The 23,900-nt window shown below is 45.6% G+C and overlaps 1 pseudogene; it reads left to right on the forward strand.

Annotated features, from left to right (window-relative positions):
- Positions 1-17,353: 17,353 nt before the first annotated feature.
- On the forward strand, positions 17,354-23,638 carry LOC149362400 (uncharacterized; annotated as a pseudogene).
- The last annotated feature ends 262 nt before the right edge of the window (positions 23,639-23,900 follow it).

Consider the following 23,900-nt stretch of genomic DNA (forward strand, 5'->3'; position numbering starts at 1 on the left):
AGGCGTTGAAGGGCTGCTTTAGGGTCGGTGAAAACTGCCCAGTCATGGGCAGATTCCTGAGGGATGAATTGAACTGCAGCCCATAGGGCAGCTAGTTCTGCAAAGGACCAGGACACAAAAAGAACGAAACTGCACAAAAGCAACGCACATGCCATGTTGTCCTCCTTCTTGTGTCCACGTCTTTTGCGCTAATTCCATCACGAATCGAATCCAACTGCCACAACATTCCACCTGACTGCGTTACATAAAAGCGGTACCCATGCTGCAGTCGAAACGCCCTTTCTGCTTCCTGAAACACGTTGGCAGCAGTGTTTAGTTGCTGGTGACTGGTAAGCTTCGCGGAATGATCAGGCTGGGACTGTTCTTCGTACAGCTCACTCAAGCAAACCCTAGTTGACCTGAGCTTGTGAATAGTCGGAGAACTGGAGCGCTCAGCAGAGAACACAGCGCCTTGGTCAGCGGCTCCAGTGTATACTACTAATAAAGGGAGGACAAATTAAATGACTGCACCGAGAGGAAGGATTTGTTGTTTTTGTGTGCCTCATAAAAGGGTGCATACCCACAAAGTCGATGGGCTATAATCAGGCGGCGACTACCTGTATGTTGTTGATTTGTTAGCTGCGGCAATTATTCCCGATTTATTTTTCCTCCTACTGAACTCTCCGCAGCGCTTTTAGAACGGGAAGTTCGGCGTTTTGCGCGACAACCAGTGATTTTTGAGTTAGCTACGCCAGCGCTTAGTACTCACTTTTAGTGCCTATTTTCTGGGCTGCTGTATTACAACAACAGCAGTTCAGTTTCGTACCGTTTTTCTTTTTCTCGCTCTTTGTCGTTGTCTCAAGCATTCTCACGCCCCGCTTGACAGCAGTCGTACAGTCTTCGCTGCAGATGAAAACAATAGAAAAGAATTGAAAGAAACGTATTGTTGTAATATGTCGGTATAGGCCGCGTCACCTTCCGAGTGTCTTGTTCGTAATAATTTCGCAAGGAAAGCAGACCTCCATATAAACCTTTCTAGAAATTCAGCCTTAAAGCTCATCGCATTCGTCCCTTGTCAGTCCTGCGTACTGCGTAAGTAATATACTGGCCCTGCAATGAAACGAATTTACGAAAATATGTTGAGCGAACTCTGAAAATAGTTCCCGGCTTGCTCATTTGCATTGTGTGCAGAAATCCGAAGATACACGCTTGTTCTCAACTTAGGCCTTTTCCCTTTTGCAGCCTGTCTCTTAGTCAAGGGCTACCAGTTAATTTAGAGGCACTCATTCCTTTGTCGGGAACGAAAATGTCAGTGAGCAGGCTTTGTTTCTGTCTGCCTTGCTTAAAATGCAGCCTCGCATGCCGTGATCTCGTGCGGATTAGCACAGCCCCGCAACCAGCCATCCTTGATGGCGGGCACGAAAGCTGAAAAATATTCGCAACACTTTCGCATGTTATGCGTGCTGCAAACGTGTTTTCATGACGATAGAGCGTAATGCGTTCAAAGACCATCTTTACTATGTTTACTGCTTTTTGGTGCCAGTCTGCACAACAAAACTCACCTAAAGAATACTTCTTTATTGAGTCGAAATCTCCAGCACCCAAATGAAAGACTGCACGTCCGGAAGAAAAAAGGGAGGCGGTATTAGCACTTTGTAGAAATCGACTTGGGCTAACTGCGCAGCAAAAGCCTTTTTTTTGCGCATCATTTTGGAGGCGTTTCAAGTTTTTCCGGAAGATATTTGAGGTGAGTACTTAGATCGCATATAGCGGCAATGCAATCTAAGGTGCGTAGCAGAACAGACCTGAATCCACATCATGCACATGAGAAGTCCCAAATGACGCATTTGGACGTCAGCCCCGGTCTTTCCAAGAAGTTCACTTTTTATTCAAGTCAACGAAAATATTCCGGAGTGCGCTTATGAATTCGGTATTTTAATTGCGACGTAAGCTATATTTAAGCAGGAGCACACGCCATGTCACAGTGACGTGATTTGGGAGGGATGTATTTTGCTCAAGTCGTTTCATACTAAGGTCATTGATGCATTTGCAGCTATTATCAGTATGAACTCGGAGCACTGGAAGTCAATTCCTATATCCTTTATGCAAATTTACCTCTGCCATTATACGTCGCTCAATTAATCTCTGACACAAAATCTGAGGGGAAATCGTATGTAGCACAACATTTATGGGGAAAATAGGTTTGCACGTGCTCGTAATTCATACTTAAAAAGTAGCAATAATGTCAAAAGAAGATAATAGAAGAAGCGCTTCTCCCTATCTTGCCTCTTGTCTAACCTTCATTTGCGCGCTATTGTTCCCTTTTAAGTACTGCAACACTATTTGCGATAATATAGTAACATGTTCGCGAATATAATTTGGATCTAAGGCTGGCCGTGATGTTAACTTTAATAATCAATTTTAGATTAGCGATCAAATATAAAACAAACGCCTTATTCGTCACCTTTCTCGTGGATGTTAAAAACCTTAAATCGAACCACTTCGGCTTAGGTTTGTACCTCGGACTCGTAAGAATACAGTGGATGATTTATTGACACTGCGGCTCTAGTGAACTTTTTATAATCCTCCACTCACTCCCGTGACATCTTGCTAATAACAAGGACAATTAACCAAACTTTTAGAACGTGATTCGCAGGTGACGATAAGTTCTGCTGGAATAAATGTTGTTTTAGAGAATCATCACGCATTACTAGTAAAAAAAATTGCCTTTGTACATCAACAAAAAACTATTTGATCATCACGCCTCGTGCCCACAACGTTGATCAGACCAGTCGAGGCAACAAACGTGCTTATCTTAACTTTTTTGTATGGCACGTGTATGTTATTATTTTACCTTACCTATTTGTAAGCAGTAACCCGTGAACAACTGCGGGAGAAAGGATCCCGCTAAGGCTGCTCAGTAAGTAGAGAAATTAAAGCGTCAAATTATTAACTTCGCGAAATGAGTATGATTAGGCCAAGTTTTTATGCTCCATGCGAATATGAAGCACATCAGGTGCCCAATTCCGAGCATTGTAGAAGAGAACGGGCCATCTTCAGTTTGCCAAACGTTGCACCTGAAGCATGAAAGAGCAGCACATTCCTTGTTTTGTTATTCTTTGAGCAGTGCCCCTGTTGATTAAAGGTTCCAGTAATATGTTTTCAAGTTGCCAGCAGAAACAACAATGCGCGTCACCTTTCACGTCGCTATTACCTGAGAAGAAATTTTGACGGATTAGTTCTATCGTCAGCAGAGAAATATCACGTAAAGTTGCAGCAGGAAAACAAAGGTGCCCAGCATGTATCTTTTGTGCCATCCCTTGTCCTCGTCATCGTAGGGAAGTTCTGCTTCCGTGCACGTGCGGCTGTCAAGATAGCTCCTATATCATCATGCATGTGATATTAAAACCTCATATTTAATCTCTCAACATAGCGGAATTTTGGATTCTTACAGAGGACTAACATTTTATGCTTAATAATATTGGTACAAGGTATGCCAGATACTTTAAAAACAACCGTTAATGCTACGAAATTCTTAATTTGCGGCACATTAAGCATTACCAACTCACTGGCGCAAAATTGGTAGTCGCTTATTCCTTCTTCAACCTAATCTTCTTTTGTCCTCTCTTTGTGCAGACTGAACAAACAGAGTTCAAGAGCGCCCCGAAGCCTTCCCAGAAGTGTGGTGAAGACGACGAGTACACAGCCCTTGGCACCGACTTCTCTTTGGGGGACAAAAATGCGACATTTCTGAAATGTGTGCTTGAGACGGGGCTCTAAGTGCCATTTACATCAGCGTTCCCATTGCGATACCTTACAACTGTGAAGGTGCAATAAACGCAAATGTAGAACGTGTTATGTTTTTGACAATCATAAGTTCCTTGCCATACTAATCTCCTGCGTTAATGTATACGCCAGGTGCTTGATCACAAAGTGCTAGATTTGATTCCAATTTCACGCACTTCAAAATCGTCGATGATTCAGGTCGCACTCAAATAAGCGAAGAAAAAGTTGCTTACACTGAGTAGAGGGTATCAAGGCAGCAGGCACTCCGTGGGTCGTGCCTCCACCAATGTTTTGCTTGACGGACATTCCTATGAAGTGTCTCTGAAGGGTAGCCTCTGTCCTAAAGTGATAGCTTCCTTGTCCGACTGGCCGAGACATTTCAGCCATAGTTAGAACAGGTTCTAATAAAGGTACTAAGGTACACAGATGGGTGCATGGACTTCGCGCTTACGTGAGGTCCCAGTGCGGTTGAGCATGTCGACGAGATTTTGAGCGTATTCCGGCGATTGATTGAACTTGGCTGTAAAGAGACGTACGAATGAATGTGTCCAGTTTTTGACGCCGATTCTGTTTGCGAAATGACTTTCCTTCCAAGAGTACTTCCTTTTGTGGGCTGAGCCACTTCGTAGCCACGACTGGGGGCACTCAAGAATTATCGAGCAGGGTGTTGTGTCCTTGTGTTGGGAATCGCTTAAAGAAGCTGTCCTCAAAGGCCGTTGGCTAGCTCGAGTAACCAGGCTAGCCATTTAAAGAAGGTTGGTTTTCCTGACGAGCTCTTGCGCAGATATGTGAGCGGCCAAAAAAAAAACACACAGAAGGTGGCGCCTTGAGAGAAAAGCAATGGGCCCTACGTAAAGACCGCGACCATCTTCAATGTTCATAGGCAGTTGTATTGCCTGAAGAAGGTTGCCAAGATACAACGTCGCGGTCCTTTTCACAGTGGAGAGCTAGCTAGGAAAATCTTTGCGGGAGAACTAGCGAGGAAAAATCTTTGTGGCTACCGGTAGGCGCATCGATAAGACAAAAAATGACATTATGAACCGGTGCCGTTCCTTCCAGGAGCAAGTGTTTGTCGCATGTCACGTTTCAGCTAAACGCGACTGTGCGTCAATACACTCCACAACTGGAAATGCAATGTGTATGTCATGTTGTGAAAAACAAATAGAATGAGTGAAATGCACAAAAGAGCACAGTTTCACTCGTAGGTGCGTTAGGTGGCCTTCGGTGGGCACGGTCTCAAACCCAGTTATTTTTTTACGCGGTTTATGTTTTCGACATTACGACTATGCCCACCACCTTCAGAAAACGGAATATTTTGCCAGTGAAGCTGTCTAAATAGGACATGCTCAAAATTGTTCTAAATGAACCTCATCCGTTCTTCGATCAGCTACAGCTTTAACACTATGACTTATAGCACCACCGCAAGCGCCAACAGGCAATTTAGGGAAATATTGCGCCAGGCTTGAGCCAAGGCGAGGCTTAACGCAAAAAAAAGGTTAGGCTAACATTATTATCACGAATTTGGTTGAATACTCGACGCTATGCCGCAATCGAAACCGAAAAACGAAAGTGCGCTACAGCACATCCAGCGTTGTTTCGGCGCTTGTACATGTCCGGCCGTTCTAGCGAGATAATGCCTTTCCAAGCTCAAAGTCAAGTCCCGAAACTCTTTGTTGCTATAGACATTTGCTCTATTTTTTCTTCACTGTGTGATTTGCGGATCCATGTCGACAGTTTGGCGCCCACACACGGTGGCCGATTTCACCATGCGTTCGCATAATGGGCTACAGTCGGATACAACTCACGAACGAAGTTTTGAATGCCATACAAAAAAGGCCCTCCAGCCAGTGCCGTCGACTGGCTGTCATGATGTAGTGCTTAATCGCCTTGCACCTGCTGGCGCGACACCCTGCATAATAACCATGGTTTAAGGGGAGAGTGAAGTTCGCGGCGGTATGCATTTTTCTTTTTTTTGTCTACCCTCCGCACAACGGCAGAGAAAGGGGTGAGTCACAGTCGCTACCTAGCGCGATAGGCGGAACTGGACAGTGGAGTATTTCGAGAATACGGGGAAGGTTTAAACTCGTCCAGGAGTGTATACGTCGGGTCGCATCCCATCGTGCAAGTCTTGCCGAGAGGCGGCCGCACGTAGGCGTCGACGTGCCATCGTAATCCGCGTCGCGTCGCGTGCCTTTTTTTCCATGTCTGCGGCACCGCTTTTCAAAGCGTAGGGTGTCTATGGTGGCGCTCGTTGACAGCTTTAGGACAATGGGACATTGCCTCGCTAGCTGCAGACATTAAGGATGAACGCTCGACAGCACGAGTCAACCTCAGCTCTCATGCACAGGGAAGGGACACGCGGGAGGCGCGCTTTGTACGAGTTGGTGTCTGTCCGTCTACTGTGCATAAAGACAGTTTGTGAGGCACGGCGCTGAACAGATCGGCTTTGAAGATTTACTTTGTTCGAGCCTGAGTTTACCAGAGGTTGAAACAACCCGCACCCGCGAGAAAGCAAGAATGTTCGCGAAGCTCGCGGGAGGAAGGGAGGATCCTCTGAAATCTGCATGGTGGAAAGTGTACATATTTGTACAGCGTTTGTCTAGATGAGTTTTATTTCCCCAATCACTGATTGACTCTGTTTTCTTTTTCCAAATAATTTATTGAGTGGGTGTTTGTGGAGTTACCTAATTTTTTAATGTCCCCATCCAGGGTGGGAACGTAGGGTTTAAAACCAGCTGTTTCGGTGGGACCGAGGGCTGATTTCGTCAGGTAAAACTACGAGTAAATCAAATGTACATAATTTTCTCCTTGCTTGTATCTTTCTTTGTTTTATTAATTCTTAAAAAAAAGTTAACATCTCCAGAAGTGTCCTCGAGCAACGTGACTAAGGAATATCGAATCTACAACACAGCAAGCATCATCATCAAACAATTTATCTCTATAAGATCGAGGGAGAAAATCAACTGCGAGTAACAGCGACGTCACGACAACTTGTCGACTCCATTGTCTGGAGGGCCTCCTTTGAGCGGAATTGGCCGCTTCGTTCTTGAGCTGCGTGGAACTATAGCAGCTGGTCTGTTTCAGAGACAGAAATCAATAACTTTTAAATCTAGGTTTTTTGAGATATAGACTTGGCGTCTACGGCGTTGCAATAAGAATGTCGGCGTACATAAGAAGGCAGCCGAATTATCTTAACTAAACTGGTCGCCTAATTTTAATAGTTAACTTTTTCATTTATTACGTTTAGCCGCTTGGATGCAATTAGAGATTTATTGCCAGCCGTTAGTAATAGCCATATCACTTTTTAGAGTTTCGATACCGCGATTACCCTCGACGCCGGGGCTCAACGAATTTCGGCCGCCGTGTGCCCTTTTCGAAAAGCGCACTTCCCTAGCATGTGCCAAAAAAAGCGCCTATCACTACTCGTCACTCCGCGCTGCAAGTCCTCTCGTCACGCACGTGGTCCACTGGCGTACTGTAGTCGGATACAACACAAGACCAAAGCAGCAGATGCCCGACCCCGACGATCAGGACCTCGAATTCACTCCCGCTTACTCCTTTAAAGACATTGTTTTACTATATCAATCTGGCCACGGTCTTTATCCCCGCCCGTGTAAAGGTCTCTCAAAGGCGGAGGAGCGGCTTCTGCTTCGCCTGTATACCAATACTTTGATGTGCCCGGCAGCTCTCAAACACTTCGACCCTTCTTTCTCGGGCAGCTGTCCGCACTGTGCGGAGAAGTCTTCGGACATTTACCACATGGTGTGGGCCTGCCCCTCCAACCCTGCTATCCCCCCTCACCCCAACCCAATCCGGGAGGACTGGGAGGCGACCCTGCTCGGCTGCTCTGACCTGCAGGCCCAACGGGCCTTGGTCGCGCGAGCCCGGGCGGCGGCCGACGCCACTGGGGTCCCGAACTAGGGACCTCCACCTAGTACTTGTAAGGGCTGGCCCCCTCTGGGTCAGCTCATGCAATACCTCCAGTAGTGCATGTGTAAATAAATGTTTTCCACCACCACCTAAAGAAAGGCATTCCAGCCATTGGCACCTACCGGTTTTCAGTGCGCCGTAATTAACCCGATTAAGCAGTTGTTATTTCCCCCTCATCTGCCATCCGCCGCCGGCCCAAGCGGATCGATGAAGGGGAATGATCTGTGAAAAGGGAGAATCGGTCAACGCCATTGGCTAGAAGGCTTTTCCAGGGGCACCTTCCGCTCCGCTGTTGACTTGTATCCGACTATAGGGCACCAATTGTGGCTCGTTCCTGCGTCGTTTGAATTCTCGCTAACTGGAGTTAGGCCCCGCACAATCGCACTTTATGCAGCAGGCTTGTTGGGTTTGAGGTCTCTAAGCAATTCGTACTATGAGGCACGCCGTAGAGGAGAGCTCCGGATAATTTCTACTCCGTGGGTTTTTTTTACTTGCACTGACATCGCGCAGTGTACGGACCTCTAGCATTTAATCTTTAAATGCCACCGCCGCGGCCGGGATTGAACTCTTGTTTTTCGAGTTTTAATACAGCAGTCTGCCGCGTTAAACTAAGCAATCACATAAAAACGAGCTGGTCGGTTTGATGCTATTGTATGCAGGTTGTTCGCAGGAAGACTGAAGTAACTTTCAAAAATAGTCTTTATAAATTAACTGATGATTCCTTCCCGTGCAAAGAGTATGTTGAGATCTATGAGGCGCTGAAACTGCCATTGTCAGTTGGATCACTGAAGAAAAGAAGTGCGTCCTAGGGCACGAAGCTTCTGTGTAAAGGCTGCTGGTTGCTGAGAAACTGTGCTGTACTGAGGAAATGCAATTGTTTCCAGCCGAATGGTATTCTATTGGACAATTCAGTTGCAGCCTTGGGAGAAATAGCGCAGCTATTGTCTAGAGTGGTTGCATCGCATCAAATGTCAGTCCTGAAGGAGAATTTGCACTTCTGTGGACTGAACCATTACACCATGTCTTCAACCCCGGTGGGAGCTACGGGTCTCCTAAGTACCTCTGGTGTACAGTGTTCGTCAAAACTATCCTCTCAACGACGCACGACAACGCTGACATTAGAAGGGGCTATGGTGAAAATCATCGCATGCCGCATGATCGTGGCAACCGCGCGCCATTCGGTCAGTAGCCATAAGGTATGGAATGTAGTTCATTATAAACTGTATCCAGGAGTGTGAGCACCCTTTTTTGAATGACGTTACTAATGATTCAGTTTGCTTGTTTTTTTGAAGCAGTAGTCTAGAGATGTCGACTTAGCGAAGTATCGGTGACTTTAAGTACTATTGAAATCATTACTCAAACTGTCTATTTGTGGTTTTGAAGCGCCTATTGTGAATGTTCACGCACTTCTGTTGTTTTTGTAGCGCCTGTAATTCCGGGTAACAGACGTAACTGTCGGTTCTGGTATGCTCTCGATCATCCGTGGAACGCCAATGAATGGCGTCGGTTGCGCTGCAGCGTCACCTTCGCAACGATGGGTCAATTTCAAGAGCCCATATAACTTTCTGATCAACTTTCGTGCATTTTTTCGATTGCTTGTCGGGCGCCTTACTGCGCCTGAGGGCCTGTACTGCAGGTGAAGTCCATCGCACTAGTTCCAGCTACACCTGTGGCTGTGAATAACGACTCACGCAACACCAAGGAATAGCCAGCAGGATGAAAATTGATTTTGGACTCGCCATTCCGGTTGCCTCACCAGAAAGCGTTGGCAGGCTTGTGACAGGTGCGCAGCGCGAACTGGAATGAGGGGTTGCCACTTGGAAAGAGGTTTCCATGAGCTCTAGGAGCGCGTCTTTTTTTCAACGATGTGCTCGTTTGCCTATTCATGGTCTCCCCTCACCGCCCACAGCGCTCTTGAAATGGGAGGCATTTTTCTAGATGGAACTGACGTGCTCATTTAACCGAATCAGCGGCCGGGATCTTCGGCGCGGAAGGAAGCTATGGCTCTGCCCTCGATCCTGGGCACATTGTAGAAATGAAATGCGAAGCTCCAAACAGCGTTTCCATGAGCGATACGAAAAATTGAAAGGTGGTAAGGTAAGGGGTGAACGCAGTGATATTGACACACACGCTTCGACTACCGTTCGACCAGGAAGAATAGCAACGCATAGCACATATATTGTATAATATTCAGTAAGAAATAATGATTTTCTAATTGCACGTTAATATTTCTGAAAATTTTCATTATGTGTCACACTAACAGTATATTAAGGAGTCTGTTTCTCTGAGCATCGCCTTTATTCTTCTGAGACCTGGAGCGTAATTCTGTTACCGATTATTTTCAGACGCTTAAATTGTGATAACATTGGTTCCAAAACATGATTAAAACGTCTTTCGTTGCGTTCCTAACTGTTGGAGGATGCAGTGTGTGCTCGAAAATGTGCATTATGGAGACTATCGTGAAACTTTCGCGGAAATGTTTGCGCAAACTGGTCGAAGTTATGTTTTCTATATGGAGCCGCCGTATCTGGCAGATTCTTATTCTGGTTATAATGACGTAATCAGTCAGTTATCGCCTAATTTTGCAGCGACCAGCGAAGCTGGTCTGTTCGCGCCGCCGCTGGTTTGAATCCCAGTCGCGGCAATATTTATTTTGTTTATGGTTTGCCCTTGGTCATCTTCAAGGTCAAGCATTATAGAAACCAGTTAGCGAAGTTGTGCCCGTGAAGTTGTGCTTACGCACTAAAAATAAAGACGACCTTGCGGGCGGAAGCTTTCTAAGCCATGGAAGAAGAAAGATCCTGGAGAGCTTGACGTGACGCATAATCCATTCCCTCCCGCGGTTTCTCGCTTTCCGGGTAGGACCCTAATGTTTTGATGCAGGTATGTTTTAGCGCGCACGTCTGCGTGGCCTATGGCGCGGGCGTCTGCAGCTAAGAGGTTGGTCTACAGTTAGTTTCCCGGCGCTGGTCCGCGCATGCGCGCTCGCAGCTGTGATAGATATCTCCGCACGCTATAATGTGGTGTGATCGCGTGGAGAACCGACTCTCGCCCTTTTACTTTTTATGACTAGGCTTGCGGCTGTTTAGCACCACCTAGTTTTGGCCCTAGTATTTGTGCCGTCGGATTTCCGGTCATTTTCCAGAAAGGGGAGGCATGTGATCGGTACGCGCTTTGCATCAGGTTAGGAGGCCACTAATGCAGTTGCTGCCCTCAAAAGCGGGCCTAATTCCTGTGGAGAAGTGTCAACCTGTGGCGGAAAGGCAGCGCCGCTTGTAGCAACTACACTGACAAGTGGTGTACTCTGCCAGAAACATTAATTCCCGGTCCTACTTCCATTTGAAAGTAACATCTGTTAATTCTCTTTCTGAATAAAATTTTATAAGTTTTTACAAGGAAGGAAGAGAGCGCGTCTCACTTCCCTCTACTTTTTCTCCTTTCCTGCTGTGAAAAATTATGTGTCGTGCAATGGCGACGAGAATCAGTTTCGGAACTTCTGAAAATAATACGATTACTGCCAGAGCAATGCACAAATCTCTAAATCAAAGAGGTGCTCAACTGTAAAAGACAATAAGTTGACTTCAGATTCTAGGCAAATAAACTAGGTAGTCAACACGCTATAGTTGTTTCTTCGTCTCCGACACCGGTTACAATACTGCACAAAAGAAGACGGCTTTTGAATCTTAAACGACGCGTCTTTAAAAATTACTATGCCTTCGGTGCAGCATCCTGCATACGTATGCTTCTTCAGCGAATGTGAACCGTAGTTTTTTAAAAATGGACTTTTCGAGGTGAATAATTAGCTACTGCGGCGTTTTAATACCAGATTGAGCAAACATTTCAAAACACGTAAACCATGTTTACCGTATGCTCCAGAATTCATTTATAATGGTTAGTTTCTAAATACTACAATCAGCCGCCTGCTTCCGATTAGATGTTTGTATCGTGCGTATCACTTTTTAGTATTTCGAAAGCGCCATTTCTTTTGACGCTGTGGCTCAAAAATTTTGGCCTTCACATGCGCATTTCGAACAACGCTCGCGAAGGCAAAATTTTCTTGAGCCGCAATGCCAAAAGTAATTCCGCCTTTGAAATTGTGAAACATGATATGGCTATTACACACGGCTAGCTACACATCTCTAATAACTTCTAGGCTCCTAACAGTGATAGTCAAAAAGTTAACTATTCGAAATTAGTTAACCGGCTAGCTTACTAGTTAATTATTAATTCAAAACCTTAGGGCTTACCAGGGGTACAAAGAATTAGGATAAAGACAGAACGAGCACTACACATCGACAGAAATTTTTGCTTGGCCAGAAGGTATACAAATACAGTTCCGTGGCACATGCTTGCGCTGTATTAAAACAAAGCAAGTAACCAAAAAATCTTTAGCCACACGCGGCAAACTGTTTCAAAGACGAATCTTTTCTTTTTGAGACAAGACAAGAGAAGGAGGGCTGAAGCAGTCATCGCCTTCGCGGCTTATGTGTGTAGGCCTCGCATTCTAATGGTTACAGTGACCTGATTTGTGACGTCGGTATGTACTACTATCACAATACCGCATAAACCATGCATACGAGGGGGTACCCAAAAGAAACCGGACTTATTTTTGTTTGAACTTATTTGTTCACATTTTAAGCACAGACCTTCAATCTCCTTCAAAGTATTCCCCACTTGCAATAATATGCTTGTCGAATCTTTCATTGCATTTTTCAAAACATTGTTTAAATTAATCTTTTGTGATGCTTGACAGTGCCTCCGTCGTTTTTTTCTTCACCTCAGCAACATCAGCGAAACGCTTTCCATTCACCTATTTTTTCATTCTAAGAAACAAAGAAAGTAGCACGGGGCAAGGTCGGGAGAGTATGAGGGTTGAGGAATAGGGGTCATGCCATTTTTGGTCCAAAAGTGTCGTAGAGACAGGGCTGTGTGAGCAGGGGCATTGCAATGATGGAAAAACCAGTCACCCGACCACCACAAATCTGGCCGCTTCCACTGCACACTGTTGCCCAATCTTTTCAAAACAACGAAGTAGAACGCCTGGCTAACTGTCTGACCCTGCGGAACAAATTCTCAATGGACGACTCCTCTCACGTCGAAAAACAAATCAGCATTGTTTTGAGGTTTGGTTTCACCTGACGAGCTTTCTTGAGGCGAGGTGAATTTGAAGTTTTCCATTGGCATGATTGTTGCTTTGATTCAGGTTTGATTCAGGAACACTTGAGTTGTCCCCATAGCATCGTCCTTGTACGTCTTTCTTAATATTTCAAGAGTTTCCGTTCAACTTTTTCCGAACAAAAATCAGAATTTCACCGGCGCACGCTGTTCACTAAAATCAGCCATTGCAAAAACGACATTCACACAAAACAGTCGTCACTCTAAAACTCTGCCTAAACTAGTCTGACCTCCTTCAACGACGGCACTCGGCTTACTGACTCTGGAATGTTCGTTCTATGCGCTCCTAGTGGCAAAACGCGGTACCACAGAAGCTTTGCCGACCGAAAAATTTAGTCCGGTTTCTTTTGGGTACCCCCTCGTATAACTCAAAAAGCGTTAAATGTGGGTCATCACCAGAGAAACAGGCTCTTTATAATGGGAGGATTAGGGTTGTGGTATGTGGGGTTTAATAACTAAAAGCGACTGCATGACCTGATTTCTGTTTTCCGCCAATAATGACATTACATGGCCGTAGAGGCCTTGTCTATAACTAAAAAATAAAACCTGGGTGACCTCCAGAGAAACAGCCTGTGTTATGAAAAGAATAGAGTTGAGATATGAGGAGTTTAACGACTCAAAGCGACGAGCGAGGTTTGAGAAACGTCGCTTGGAGGAGTGCTCTGGTTTAATTTAGCACGCGAACACACGAACAGCACATGAACGTTTTTTTCTTTCATTTTACCTACATCGATACTGCGGCCGCCGAAGCCGGGTATCGAACCCGCGAGCATGGGATCAGCAGCCGGACGCCATAGCCACTAAACCGCCGCGGCGGGTGCATTAGAGTTTCGTTCACTTCCCTAACAATACGATAGAAGAAGGCAAACATTTTTCTTCAGGGTGTTTATTTGCCAACGATGAGGCCATACCCCGAGCTTTGTCAAGAAAGTCTAGAAAAAAAGCTTGAAGACCAACTTTTCTAACTAAAGAGTGCTTGCTGCTCCCCAAGAGTCGGGTCCAAAGGACCTCCTGAGGCCCGAAGCCCTAGGCTATCGCCAGACTTTCATGCTTTCAGGCTCTCTGCACAGTCTCCTGTCCTTCGAGCTCGCCGTCACCTATGAAATCTACCTTTTGGCGCATTCAAAACTGACTGGCCGGCGGAGGCTTTTTCTACATAGCTGTAGCCTAGAAATTAAGCAAAGAAAGTATAGGCAGGAGATTACAGGGGGCCTGATTTTATCGCTCCGGTCTGGAAATTGTACAGGAATGCAAAAGACAAAGTGAAGAATAAACCTCATGTCTCTCTGCCTTCCGACTTACGCTGCTAGCTCTAGCGGCAACTTTAGAAGATGGCCCAATGTTTAAGGGACACCCCCAAGGCGGAGTAGGTTTATAATACGGGAGTAGTCAGTCATTAGCATTGCCTCAAGCGCAGCCATCGCATGGCTACGAAAGAATATACAGCTTCCTAAGAAACTTCTTATTCACAACTTCTTATTAACAAAAATTCGTCCTGATCCGGGGTGCGAATCCGGGGCCAGCGCCTCCCTGAGCATTTGCTATGGTCACGGGCTTGAACGCGGACCAGGACGAAATTTTCTTCATCTGCGATGTTTCTGTAGAAGCTGTATACCTTTTCTTTGCAACCGTAAGGCTACGCTTGGGTGCATAACAACGCGTAATTATTCCCTTATTAGATTTAGCAGATCAGCTATTTGTAGTCATGCATATAAAAGGACAGGGCCAAATGACGGTGTGTGGAGAGGGCTTTGTTCTGTGATGTACAGTCTTTGCCAAAAGTAACCCGGCAGGGTGGTTTGTTTCTTAGCCGCGTAGCGAAGCACTCATGGCAGCCCTTAAGCTCTGATTCTGTGTATAGACAGGTGAGACCTTGACCTTACATTATAGCACCGTTCGGTCTTTAAGGGTGCTGTAAATGCTCCGTTATAAGTTTGAGAAGCAAGAACCTGTTGCTCGGTTACTTTTGGCAAAGACTGTACGTAGTTAGCCTCAGGATGACAATAATGTAAAAGAAGCTCAAAACTGCGGCTAAGCTGAAATTACGGGACTATGACGCTGGAAATAGCGTCGCTCATAGCGCCACAAGCCAAACGAAACCAATGGCAGCCACTGTTCGCGATAGAAAAGCTAATTTCCGCAGGTCGTGCCACGAATAAACGATTTCGTTCCCAGCTGTTTTGCTTATTGCGTCCTCATTATGAAGAATGTCAGGCGTGAAGTAGAAACTTGGAAAGCCTCAACGGGCTACCCTTTCAAATTAAAGACACTGTTTCAGCGGTATAAGCGGTTCTCATAAGCCTCGAATTCACAGTTAGACCATTCTGAAGCATCTTCATTAGATTCTCTAAGGCAGGGGTTCTCAAACTTATTTGCTTGGAGGAACCCCAAAAGCCTTCAATAAGTTCCAGGGAACCCCCCCCCCCCCCCCACGCTTTCACTTACCAGCAATGTTGTCGAGTGCATTTTTGCAAAGAGAGAGTTGCAAAACTTAAATGTTTATTGCACAGATTAATACAAATACTAATGTGATGGGTGGTACTGCTTCCCTTTTAAGAGCAAGTCAAAGCGTGGCTCAGTAGCACTAAGAGCCAGTCTCATATCAGCTGCCGGGTCAGGGCCGGTGAGGGTTCTCGCGGAACACAAGAAGACAGCCCGCGGAACCCCTGTGTTCCGCGGAACCCAGTTTGAGAACCCCTGCTCTAAGGCAGTGAAGGTCGCTCAACTTAAGCGATTGAGTTTGTTCCGTATTGACAGACTGGTGTACATCAGTCCTCTACGGCACTTCTGGGACCAGATAAGAATGTTACGTACACAGGAAAGAACTGATTAGTGCCTACAGGCTGCGAGAGAGAGAGAGAGAGAAATCTTTATTGAACATTATCATTTAGCGGCCATTTTTTATTGCACACCTCCGTAACTTTGAGTGCATTGCAGTAAAAGGGAAAAAATAGTGTAACTTTGCAGTTTTAGTTCTGTCGTCATGATAAAGATGTTTTCATGCTCTGTATGGTAAATACGCTTATGGTATGGTATGGCACTGCATCCTATGGTATGGTATGGTATGGTATGGTATGGTATGGTATGGTATGGTATGGTATGGTATGGTATGGTATGGTATGGTATGGTATGGTATGGTATGGTATGGTAGGGCATTGCATGACATGGCCTCGTATGGTATGGTATGGTATGGTATGGTATGGTATGGTTGGGGTTTAAAGTACCAAAGTGGCATGGGCTATGTGGGGTGCCGTAGTGGAGGGCTCTGGAATAATCTCTACCACCTGCGTTTCTTGAACCTGCACTGACATCGCACAGTACACGGGCACCTTACGGTTCGCCTCCATCGAAAAGCGGCTGCCGAGGCCTGCATTGCACCCGCCTACTCACGCTCGGCAGTCGAGTGACCAAATCACAGAGCCACCGCTGCGAAGCTGAGTGCAGTCTGACCCTGCCCAATAAACTGCCCTACAAATACCCTCTGCTATATATCCAATATTTAGGCACGTTTAGATTACTTTCAGAGGAACCAGCACCAAAAAAGCACAACGGACAAGGAAGAAGAAGGACGACGAGGACAGCGCCTCTCTCCGTGTCGTCCTTCTTCGTCCTTGTCTGTTGTCCTTCTTTTGTGCTGGTTCCTCTGAAAGCATGGTTTACCAATTAGCCAACAACAAGTTTTGTTTAGATTACTGCTTTTTGGAGCGATTGTGATGTGACAGAATTCACATGATATTATTTTAATCTCAGCCGTTTGGTTGCTAATTAATTATTTTAATAGCCGCTTGGCCAAAAAGGGTATATTGGGTCTGCTCGCGATGGGGTACCAGTCCCGTTTTACCAATAATTACGCAAATTACTGGAGTTTACTCCAGTGGTACAAGCCACGGCGCTGGCCGATTCACGAAATCATTAAGAAATGATGACGTGCTGCGTAGCTAATTTCCTGTTCGTTCGTATGATCGATGTTTTTCCATTAATTCACCAGAACGTCTACCAGTGCGCTTCGTTGGTGCGATGGTTGGCTATGTGCCGTTTCTGTTTCTCGCCTACTTTTTGTTGTGCGAAACGCGTGTATATGGGCGCGATGATTTGTACGCTGCCCTGCTCTGCTTACTGAACTCCAGGTCAATGCATATTTCGTGACGTTACCAGCCTTGGTCTCAAAACGTCCCCTGATGCGACGTGGACGACGAATTGCTTCTGCTTCATGACATCGGCGCTAGGTGCTCGTTTGTGACAACGTGGTTGCAAATAGCGTTTAACAAAACTTGAATCAGAAAATATTAGATATTTAGTCTCTACGTGCGTCACAAAAACTCTCGCGTTGACCAGGTCAACGGAATAGGCCCAACACAACGATAAGTTCAACGTATCCCTTACGCTGCGGCACGTGGCCAAATCGCCCTAGATCGAACACACGCTATATAAACTGCTGCGCTTCCTACGAACATTATGTGTGCTGCAGGAAATCACGTAAGCAATGAGTCTCTCAGTTGCTCTAGCTGCGATTGTGTTCACTGTTGCTAGCGCAGCTGCGAGCGATGTGAGACTTGACCTGAACCCTGCTCTGGGTGCCTATCAGGATGACAGAGACGTAAGTGGCTGTTTTTTGTGACGTGAAAAGGATTGTATTCATTAGCGAAATGCTCCAAGCAGAAAAGAATCAAAGCTTGATGCATGCGCGCGTATTAGGCATAGTCCTAAATGTAAACTAACTTTTCCTCATTAACGCACCTACTATGTTGAGAACTGAGTCCCTTTGAGTCTTGACACATACATAAAGTGACCGTCATCAAATGGGCACTTTGAGGCAGACCACTAGTATTTCTCATTGCCTCCCATAGCATGTATCTCGTAGCTGCCAAGACCACCACGTTGCAGACCGCTTCCTAGCCTGTATTCTGCAGCCGCTTTGTTTCAATCCTATGATTACATTTTGCTTACCGTTTTATCTAGTCTGCCGCTTTGAAAGACGTCAGTAATGTCTTCTACGCGTTAATATCCCCGAATTTTTCTTTTTGCATTTTAAGGTATGTTAGAACGCCACGAATCATAGTGTGTCCTCTATCCCACTTTCCTCCTTTTCTGTCTTGGAGTGAGACCTCACTTCTCTTGCAATCGCTCATTCGCTGTCGATTGATGAAACCGGCAGTGCCGTCTAACATAGGCGAACTATGCCTAAAGACCAGTGTGGCTAGACAAAATGCTGTGGCGCAGGAAAAGTAAACTGGGTGAAATGAAAAGCGCGCCACAGCGCTGGCGCACAGTGATGCAGCACCGGAAAATCACTTCCCACTTGGGTCTCACCAATAAATAATAGCTTTGTTACCCACAAAGGCTACCAGATAACGCTGAGAAGGGCAAAAGTCGCAGCGCCCTCATCTCTGTGCAGAAGCAATGAGAGAAATTCCGCGTTCCGAGGCTTTCCTGTGGTGAATAAAAAATCACACGAAATTCGAATTAATCCTCATCTCTGAAATGTGCCGGGTTGCATATTCCGGTGTTTATTTGCCACAGTGGAGATGCGAGGGCTTTTTTGCGTGCTTAAAAATCATCGGACAAAAAGTCCGAAGTGAGAACTGCAAAACGCGCTGCACTCCACGATCGCCGTGTCCTGCCGTGCTTTACTGTAGTATATAAAATTACTCAGGCGTCAGTCGGCTTTTATTGGTCTTACGGGTAGGTTGCATAAATGAAAGGTTTAGGGAATGACCGATGCACATATTGTTTGGTGAACAAAGCAAGATAGCTCGCTTATCATTGCACCGAGTCAAACTGCGTGGAAAAGTTAGACAGCACGCCGGTCCTGCTGAAGACAAAGGATATGTTATGTATGCATATGTGTGTATATAGGGTGTTTCACCTAAGACTTTACACAATTTTTTAAAAATAGGTTTTTTAAGTTATAACAACGATTTCTTCAGCATAGCATAGTTAGTGGTCTAGTACATCAGCATGCAGCTAAGACGCACTAAAAAGCAGGATGATTAACTAGTATCGAATAGTTAACTTTATAACTATTACTGTTAAGATCGTTAATTACTACGAGGCGTGTAATATCCACCCACCAAAAGTAATATCCATATCAGTATTTAGAATTTCGAAAACGCAGTTACCCTCTATGCTGTGGCCCAACAAATTCAGGCTACCTGTCGCCATAACACATAACGGCTAAATGCGATGAATGGCCACTAAGAGTGCAAGAGCGCTAAAATAAACTAGGTGACAGCCGCTCAAAAGACACGCGTGTGCAGTTGTGAATGCGTCATGGCGTTCTTGTTTCAAGCTTTCATTTAATGTTTATTCGTGCTTTCTTTGTTAGTTTCTTTTTGCAGAATAAAAAGGCACGTATAAATCTGCTGTGCTGAGAATGCACGCCACTTGAAATTTTGCCCTGCATTATTACCTGTGTAAGGTGGTATTTATTTGAGAAAGCTTCGGAACGGGAGCAGGGTCAACAGCAGTCCGAGATCAGGTAGTCTGGCCAGGAGTGCGCAGTAGGCGATGGCCATGCGGCTCGCGCGTATGCCGGTCGTCTTCTTTACACCGGTCGTTTGATTCGTCGTCTTTCGAAGCTATCTCACTGTTGCAAATCAGCACGTACTCATATTCAATACCTAATGTGGATGCATATGGCCGCCGAATAGGATCTGTGACGTTTCTATATAGATTTTCTACTTTTCAGTGCTTTCCCTTCAAGACCCGCATGCACCAGATCTATGGAAATTACAAAAGCGACCCTTTCTCTGAGGTGAAGCAAAATGCATCGCGGCCGGTCCAACGGGGCCCATCGTTGACTCTCAAGTTAACGCGCCTTTTACGTACGGCGCCGATGGCGTGCTGTGAGTACTCCATTTCTTTTGTTCTTCTTTGCACTTTTATTTTGGCTTCTTAAGCTATGAGCGTATGGATACAACGCAGCCTGTTTGTTATCATAATTATTGGTTCCTTTTGGTTCAGGTTGCTTCGTGTTTGACAAAAAGAGAGCGGAAATGTGAATTGGAAAGGGCTAATTTGGTACTGTTTCGCAAGCCATGTATTTATGAACCCCTTCACGGCACAGATGTTAAGCCTCTAAACCTCTACCGACTACCCCCCTTAGCATTTTTGCACCAACCTGGAGTATTAAAGACGTAGGCAATGCTAACTTTCAACCTTTGTGTTGTTTTCTTTTTACTGCTAACAGCGCGCATGGAACGACAAATATTTAAATTATGTTTCCTTTAGTGTGCTTTCAATTATTTATTACAGCACTGTTTTTCGCTCAGAATATTGGTTTTGATTTCCGTTGCCTGTGACCAGTCAGTACCAAAACCGCCGCAAGACGCATTCACTCTCAAAATAGCAAAGCAATCGCTGCTACGTCATCTGGCGCAAATCACAGAAACTCCATAAGCCTGGTTCCTTAACAGAAACTCACTGTTCTTGCAGAGCACATGATCTTTTGTGGTTCGGTGTATTCGCCTTCTATACCACAGCCTACGGAAACCAGAACGGAAATTCCACTCGTAAAAGAATGCTACAATCAATTATTTTAAGCTTACTGGAGCGTGCAGTTTCGAGTTATGTCGTGGCTAAGGCCCCGTGCCCTGTCGTCAGTAAAAACAAAATGCGTGAGAACATGGTTTGCCGCCAACTTCATTAACTACCCCGTGCAAAGCTATAGCAGGCGAGTGTTGTGATGGCGAAAGCAAAATAAGTACGAAAAAGAAAGCTAGTCAAATTAAAAACATATTTCACAAAAATGAGTCATGATTGAAGATTCTTGGTACTTTTTTGAGGGGAAAAAATTATTAAGTGAAAACTTTTCCGGTCAATCGTCCGACCGCTTTCGTTGCAAGGAGGAAGGGGACAACTCTACTTCCTGGAACGGAACTGTGGCTTTTTGGAGCACGGAAGGGCTTCCATCACTGCAGGAGACTTCTGACCTCCGCTTTGCGCGTTGCAAATGCCTACGAAAGCGAAAGCTGAAGACAAATGTTCCCTACAGTCGCACTAAAGTACAGTTGCGTGACGGTCTGTTAATACTTAAAGGTGCACTGAAGAGGAATCCGGACACGTCGTTTTATCGCGGGAACTCGATCTACACGTTCCGAACATTCTTAGAAATTTCGAAATATTCTCCTGTGTGGCCAATTTCCCTAAATCGGATTAAACGTACCGGCTCCCGCCTTTCTTTGAAGGCACCGCAGACGGTAAAAAAAAGCGAAAGCGAAGCCGCCACGCGACTGCCTGAGAGGCACTTCACGCGTTAGTTGACTCCTCCTCCTACCGTCTACGGCGAGTTAAAAAAAAGGTGGGAGCCGGGACGTTTAATCCGATTTAAATTAGGAAAATCGGCCGCAGAGGATAATAATTCGAAGTTTCTAAGAACGCTCGGAACGTGCAGATTGAGTTCCCATGGTAAAAAGACGAATTTGGATTCCTATTCAGTGCACCTTTAATAGAAAGCGAGGATTGTGCGCAACAACAGGTAGGGCACGTCCTGCGTCTTTTCGTCTTAGTGTTACAATTTTGCTTGTAACGTACTCATGGTGCCGGGGACTGAAGCGCCACTTTCCCAGCTGTCATAAATGTCGCAGGCAATGGAAGCCTGCTGTAATTCACAGCAACTTGGCTTCGCCGCCCTGAAGGATAGTAGGCCAGCCTTGGAAATGCGTACGCCCCGAGGAAGTACGTCGACATTCCACGAGACCGAGGCTACCGCCGCTTATGCGCTATTTGCGCTGCGGATTAACGCGTTGTGTGATGTGCGGAGTAGTGCGCTGATAAGCGTGCCTTGCTATCGCGTAGTGTCTCCGTGTGGTCAACGTGCGTTTTTATTGTTTTCAGAGATACTACCATTACAGTGGTATCTTCGCCCGGGTACACTGTCGGAAACGTGCTCGAGGTTGCTCCGCAAGACGGTGAGGCTGCTCTTCAAACTGCCCTCTCTTCAGTGAGAACGGGCAGCGCTAAAGCGAAAACAGAAAGAACCTCGATGTAGTTGCAGTTCACGCCTAGCACCACCGGACAGCAACACGCTACCAGCAAGACAGCACGCACGGCAACAGCGCAGGGAATATTAGCGGGGCGTCTGATTATTGAAGTCAACGGTAACATGCAGACTAAAGCCAGGCTTTCTAGGAGGCAGACCCAACATCTTCAACTGAACACATAGACAGGAAGGTGGAGAGTAGGATTGCTTTAGCATGCTTAATGAAAGTTGCGCGGGATCTATGGAAAAGCAGTGGTGGTAGTGTGAGTGAGTGCGCACTTCAGCAGGGGGTGGTGGTTCAGTCGCGGGTAAGGAACTGAGAGCGTTTAGATTGCTGACTCCGCTGAACATCATTTGCATAGGACATGAAAAGTGATGACAGGAACGTTGAAGTCGACTTCTTAGACTCTTTGCGCTGTGCAGTTTTAAATCTTTTATTCCTGTCTAAAGTCACCCTTATGAAAGGAAGTCGCGATCTTTTTTTTTTAAGGTTCTGCCCCACCGATTAACCTCACTGTAGCGTACAGGGACTGCGCCAAGTGCAAGGTGTTTAGACACAGCTACATCGATAACGGTGAGCCTGAATTTTCTCACTCAAGCACTTTTCGGTTTTTGTGTTGGTGTTTAAATGCGTTTTCTTGAGTTAAACGACTGCCCTACCCGATGTCGGGTGTGCTCAGGGAATGCTTGTTGTCAAATATAAAAGCGTAACCTTCGTGTGCGTGTGAAAAATGGTTGCTTTCATTCAATCGTTACCACGTGTAGAAAAGAAGAGAAATCACTTCGAGTTTAATAAAGCTTGATTTTGTGCAGCGTACGAAAAAGCACTCCCATTATGTTAAATTAAATTACGTAATTAAATTTAAAGCAGAAAGCGACTGTTTATTTCGAGAGGAGACTGCACCCAGAACAGGCTACCCACAACCTAATAACCTAAAAAATAAAACTGCACCCATCCAGTGCGTGTCGAAGGTTAGATTGGCGAATGTAGCGTTTTGATCTGTGCAGAATTATGAAGGGTTTAGGTATATAGAGGTGCTTGAAATTGCAAAGAAAATGCAGTCATTACTTCAGAAGTAGAACCGGTTAGGCCCTGCTTGCCACCGCAATATTAAGTGGCAATATTAAGTGACTGATTGATTCACCGAGCTATTCTTTCCTCTTCAAAGCCACGAAGTTCGCAATATTACTAAGGGTGGCAGAGGTCGGTTGTAGTGCTGGCGCTGAGTTTCTTATTTAAATAATCGCACCCGTGAATACAGCCGTCCTGCCTTTGTTTATAATAAAGGCAGTGACTGTTCTGCGTACTGGTCCAGACGTTGAATAAAACAAATTGCTTCCTCGGGGAGTTGCGGTGGAGTGGCAAAGTCCTCTTCGTGAGCCAAATTATACCAGGACACCTTCAACGTACATTTGGCGTGTTTTTCGTTTGCGGACATGGGTATTCAAGCGAGTGCGAGAAATGGAGTCACTCGCGCATATGATCTGTACTGCTTCCTAGTCACAACCTATTTTACTCTAAAGTCGCAGGCGGGTGTCCTCGTTAGCGTTTTCAGTTATGTAAGTACTGGGCCCATATCGATAAGAACTTTATACTTCGATATTGCGAATACATAACGGGCACACTTAAATGTATACACAGGTGCATTGCTGTCATGCTTCATTTTTCTTTTACGCAATAACGCAGGCAATGGCTGCACCTATTGGGTCACTGACGAGGGTCTGGGTGAAGACACCACCTGCTGCGAGTTCGTGTACGATCTGATGTACGACGAAAGCTGCCAATGAGTGCATTCTTTAATAAGGGAGTAATTACTCATTGGCATCCACCCAAGCGCAGCCATACGGCTACAAAGGAAAGCTATGCAGCTTTCTCAGAAACTTCGTAGTTAAAGAAAAATTCGTCCTGGTCCGGGGTTCGAACCCGGGACCACCGCTTCACCGGAGCAGTCGCTCTACCAACTGAGCTAACCGGGACGGCAAGCTTATGGTAGGGCGAGAGCGAATTGATCAATAACTGGAAGTGGGAACCTTGGGGGATTCCCCTAAA

Source organism: Amblyomma mixtum, chromosome 2, assembly GCF_055824585.1.
Source record: "Amblyomma mixtum isolate Tamu chromosome 2, ASM5582458v1, whole genome shotgun sequence".
NCBI lineage: Eukaryota > Metazoa > Arthropoda > Arachnida > Ixodida > Ixodidae > Amblyomma > Amblyomma mixtum.